Source organism: Bison bison, unplaced genomic scaffold (genome assembly GCF_000754665.1).
Source record: "Bison bison bison isolate TAMUID 2011002044 unplaced genomic scaffold, Bison_UMD1.0 scf7180017864145, whole genome shotgun sequence".
In the NCBI taxonomy this organism is placed as follows: domain Eukaryota; kingdom Metazoa; phylum Chordata; class Mammalia; order Artiodactyla; family Bovidae; genus Bison; species Bison bison.
Genome location: NW_011494717.1, coordinates 5182272 through 5188250, shown reverse-complemented (window position 1 = coordinate 5188250; position 5979 = coordinate 5182272).

Here is a 5979-nt window from a genome sequence, read left to right as displayed (position 1 = left end):
GTATATTTTTAAAAACCACTCTTCATTCTCCAACACTACTCTCTCTCAATACACATGCCTGCGCACACACACACACACACACATACATACACACACTGAATAACATTCTTGTTAGAATAACTAAATTCAGAGATGAATAGAGAGGATTAAGTATAGTGCTCATCCTATATTCTACTCTTACAGTAATTGATATAACATCAGTGAGATTTTACTGGCAAAATTGATTCAAATCAAACCAGAAAAATTCAGCCTCAAGAACAGAAAATGAGCTAAAAGATGGTAAGCAAAGAATAATAATATGTGGCAATGTCTTCAAATTACTCATATTTTAGGTTTTAAATAATTTGAAGTTGCAAAAATGTGTTTAACAAGGGTGAATTTTTTAAAATTGTAATGTCTTTATTAATGATCAGAGAGCAGCACTGAAAGCATGATAATGTCTTTCTCAGTGATTCAATTGGAAGGCATTAAAAATATTTGGGAAGACATACAAATTATACAAATAGAGCTGTAGAGTTTATAAATATGAATGGAAGGGAGAAAAAGATGTTTCAGAAATCTATGAAACAGTTGTGTCTATAGGTAAATATAATTGAAAGCAAAAGCATCCTCAGATAGGATACAGGTCCTGTGACACCCTTTTCTAGCTTAATGTCCCATAAGACTTGGGGTCAGTGACATGTGGTATTCCAAGTGAAATTGTCAGAAGTATCAGTCAATTAATAAAACTGTACTATAATTGCTTTTCCTATTTTTATAGTGTGGCTGTTTACTAATCTTTGGAAAAATATTTTCTTTTCTCACTGGGTTAGGCATGTTTTAGAATCACCATGTTGTACAGCTTCCAGAGTTCCATCTACATAATCCTTTCAGCATCCGCGTAAATGGCACCTCCTGGAGCTGTGCAGTGGATGCCCTGCAAGATTTTAGATAAAATGCCCTGCCTTGGTTTTAGATAAAATGTGCACTGTCATTTCAGGGTGCTCCCTAATGCCCAGTGATATTTGCATTACCCTACAGCATCTAGAATGTACAAAGTGTCCACTTGGATTATGTCAATCATTTTCTATGGATGACATAAATATTCAAATGCTTTCAGACCATAATTTACATATTGACTGTCTTTCTGGAAGGACTGAACAACATAATATCAGTTCAGTTCAGTCGCTCAGTTGTGTCCTACTCTGCGACCCCATGAATCGCAGCACACCAGGCCTCCCTGTCCATCACCAACTTCCGGAGTTCACTCAGGCTCATGTCCATCAAGTTGATGATGCCATCCAGCCATCTCATCCTCTGTCGTCCCCTTCTCCTCCTGCCCCCAGTCCCTCCCAGCGTCAGAGTCTTTTCCAATGAGTCAACTCTTCACATGAGGTGGCCAAAGTATTGGAGTTTCAGCTTTAGCATCAGTCCTTCCAAAGAACACCCAGGACTGTCTCCTTTAGAATGGACTTCTAAAGGAGTCCATTGGATCTCCTTGCAGTCCAAGGGACTCTCAAGAGTCTTCTCCAACACCACAGTTCAAAAGCATCAATTCTTCGGCACTCAGCTTTCTTCACAGTCCAACTTTCACATCCATACATGACCACTGGAAAAACCATGGCCTTGACTAGACGGACCTTTGTTGGCAAAGTAATGTCTCTGCTTTTGAATGTGCTATCTAGGTTGGTCATAACTTTCCTTCCAAGGAGTAAGCGTCTTTTAATTTCATGGCTGCAGTCACCATCTGCAGTGATTTTGGAGCCCCCCAAAAATAAAGTCTGACACTGTTTTCCCATCTATTTCCCATGAAGCGATGGGACCAGATGCCATGATCTTAGTTTTCTGAATGCTGAGCTTTAAGCCAACTTTTTCACTCTCCTCTTTCACTTTCTTCAAGAGGCTTTTTAATTCTTCTTCACTTTCTGCCATAAGGGTGGTGTCATTTGTATATCTGAGGTTATTTATTATTTCTTCTGGCAATCTTGATTCCAGCTTGTGCTTCTTCCAGCCCAGCATTTCTCATGATGTACTCCACATATAAGTTAAATAAGCAGGGTGACAATATACAGCCTTGATGTACTCCTTTTCCTATTTGGAACTATGTATATCTATATCTATATCTATATCTATATCTCCTGTGTTACTCTCTGCAGGTGTCATGGGCTTGTAGAATTTTAAAACATGATTTCTGCTTATATATTTCATTAGGTTCATATTCCTGTCAACTTCGAATCAACTCACACTGATTCCCAGCCAGAAAGGAGGAGGTCTCATTGTAATCTGTGTCAGGTTAGGGTCTCCCAAACCTATCGCCAGGGTTGGTACAAGGTTCCCTTGAGGGAGCTCTGGAATTTTCAAGTTTGGACAAAAGCCCTATTTTAAGCAAATATAGAATATTTATCTCCTGCCATGAGTATACTTTTATTGAATGTTTACTTTAGTGATATTTTTAAACAAGATATTCAGTAATCATTCTTATGAAACTTCTGTTTTCATGTGTATTAATGAAAATTATTAACAATATATATTCTTTTCTTCTACATTATATTTCTCCTTTTTGATAGAGTCCTGAGGTTAGTTCATGGAAAATTAGATTAAAATATGCCTAGAACTTGGAGCTGTTTTTGGAGGATTCAGCTAATAACATGCACACATAAACAGGCTTGATCCATACTACTATTATGTTTAGAGGAGGCTGAGTGAATCAACAAGGACAGACCTGCATGAAGCTGGGAAAATTGATGTGAGAGCCTAGAATTATCCGCATTCCCCTCTCATTACTCCAAGAGGGAGGCACCTGCATGCCTGTCTGGTTCCACAGGCAGCTCTGTAGAGTCCAGTGGAGATGGATCCAGAAGAGATGGAGATGACTTAGAGAGGTCAATGCCATTGTCATCCAAATTAGCCACCATTTCTCTTGCCAGAAGTCTGAGCATTCTCTGACTTTCCTTGTTCCTATATATTAAAAGAACAGTGAGAATATATACTGACAGGACAATGAGAACATTTGGACTTGCTTAAGAGTTTTCTTTCTTATTAATTAATGATACAGCATCCATGTTCTATATCATTTGATTGTGATTTTAGTTAATTGACTGATGTCTTGAAGTTCAATCATCATCTCTAGGTACCTGGATAAGATGAGGTATCTAGGAGGCTCTGAAAGTGTAAGTATGCCCCGCACTTACTCCATGCATCTACCCTGCCTGAATATTCAGGGATCTCTTTGCTGGCCTCGTCTATGACCAGTTATTACTACAGAAAGGGAAGACTGTGTGTGTGTGTGTGTGTGTGTGTGTGTGTGTGTGTGTTGGAGAAGGTCATCAAGAAGACACGACTGCCAGTTGATCTGGACCCAGACCCCAGCAATCAGAGGTTCCTCACCCTATTGCCTGTTCTTAGAATGTACACTCTTCCCACTGTTCTCAAACTAGGAGCTGTTTCAAGGAGGTGGCCTTGAGAAAGTAAGGTGCTGTTTAGACCATCTGGACTAAAATATGACTAAAGCCAGTTCAGGCCTATTTATAAATGTTTAAGATTCTAGTGGGCAGGTATGGGAATTTACTCATCTTGCAGCTGCCACAGACAAGCCTTGTATATAAGTATCCTTGAGTGTTAAGTCTGTCACCTACCAATCTGGAGTGTTCTGCCTCTTTCTTTGATCGCTCCCTGACTGTTCCTTTGGTCCCTGACAGTTGAGCTCTTCCAAAGGGATTAACCTGATGGCTTGGACAATGGGAAACTGAGTGATGGATAAATAATGAATAAGCGTTTGTGGGGCAGGATATGTGGAAGACATTTGAGTTCCTCTGCAAGAGCTCGAGGCAGTCCTCACTGTTTTCACATCCTGGCTTATAAGGTTCTGATAATCCCTGACAATCATGGAATTGATGCCCTAGCCTGGGTATAAACTCTAGAAACTTATCCTTTGGTAGATGCAACAGATTGGGTACATGGGAAAAATAGCTACCATAGCTCTGGGTGGGGTAGTGCATAGCCAGAAATCCTGATTGCCCTTGGAATGCAGCGATGGTTAATGCAGTAAGAGTATGTCCTGTGTGTTCTAAAGAATGCCAAGGCTACTGCCTAAAGAACCTAGGACCATTCACTGGACTTCTCAGTAGCTGAGGGACTGACAAATTGATTATACTGGCTCCCTCTGTCTGAGTGAGAGTTACAAATATGTCTTTGCTTATACGGCCACTGTGTCTGGTCTAAACCAAGCTTTCCCCTACTGCCATGCAAGCCAGGCTGCCGCATTATGGAGACTAGAAAAGCTAAGTACTGTGTACAGATACCATCATTATAGGCAGAGATTGAGAATCATATTCCAAAGGTGTAAGACTAGACAAAAGAATATGCCATTGAGTAGAGGTTGCATGTCTTCTATAACCCATAGGCAGCAAGATTGGAAGAAAAAAAATTTAATATTAAAATATCAGATTAAATCCCTAACAGGTAAAACTACCTTGGCCAGGTGGACTGGAGTACTGTGTCAAGCTTTAGTACACTCAAGGATCAATTGGTAAGGCCGGTTGCTCCACACATTAGACTGGGAACCCCTGTCGAGACATTCAGCAGCATAAAGGTATGGAAATTGTGGGAGACAGCCATTGCCCAGACCCCACTGTGGATCAATGTGCTATGCTGCTGAGAATAGGAAACCCAGCCACTCCGGGGAAAGGCATTCTCCATTGGAATTTACAATGAGACATTCCACTGAGGTGGGTGAATTATTTCACATTCCCAGGTGCTGGGAAACTGCTTAATCTCCGCTGAGATTCCATTGTCCTGCTGCAAACTGGACCTGTTAAAATGTGCTACACTTGAAATGGAACATGTGCCATTGAAAAAAGAGAAAATAGGTCTGGTCTGCTATATCCTTTCCCTGGTCCATCTCTTCTCTACTGACAGCACAGCCTCCCTGGCCAACAGGTATGGTGTGCACAACCAGGTCAAGTTCCTGAAGCTGCCCGTCTCCCTCTTCTCAAGGCCAGGTGTACGTGATCTGTCTTCCACTAATGCGATCATGGGGCTGTCATTTTTGTTCCCTTACATACAGGTCTTAATAATTCACCTAGCAAGGCTGAAATGATAGCTGATAAAGCCTGTCCTTACCAAACACTGAATGTCTCTAATGTGAAAAGCTGTCCTCCCACATAGGTGGCCTTGGACATTATTACTGCCTCACAAGCAGACACCTATGCCATTAGCCAACAGAATATTGTATTTCCAGACCCGATGAGTCTGCTAATGCCCAGAGTATACGACCCCCAGCCTAGAGGTTTTAATAAATCAGTGGTTCGGATCACAGGGCTCTTGATGAAAAAATACATATATATGTATATATATGTCACTTGTTTTGGAGATCAACATGTTAATCTGTGTTTTATGTTGCATGTGCCTGTACCGTTGCTATGGTATCTGCCTCCAGTGCAGCCAGATAGCCACTAAACAAGCCACCTCAACTCTAGTGAAGCTCCAAGCCCCTTGCTGACCTCTCAGGGCACAGTGCAGAGGAGGGGGGAGCTTGTAAGATGGTAAGAGCCCGTCATGAGAGTAGAATGTTAGAGGAGGTCATGGAGAGGATGTGACTAGAGAACTGAACCTTGGTAATCAGGGGTCCTCACTCCTCCCATGTTCTCGGAATGTACATTTCAACTCCACATTCCCAACAGGAGCTGTTTTCAAGGACATAACCTTGAGAGACCAACATGCTGTTGAGACCATCTGAACTGACCATGTGCTGAACCCAGTTCAGATCAGATCAGTCACTCAGTCGTGTCCGACTCTTTGTGACCCCATGAATCACAGCACGTCAGGCCTTCCTGTCCATCACCAATTCCCGGAGTTCACTCAGACTCACGTCCATCGAGTCAGTGATGCCATCCAGCCATCTCATCCTCTGTCGTCCCCTTCTCCTCCTGCCCCCAATCCTTCCCAGCATCAGAGTCTTTTCCAATGACTCAACTCTTCGCATGAGGTGGCCAAGGTACT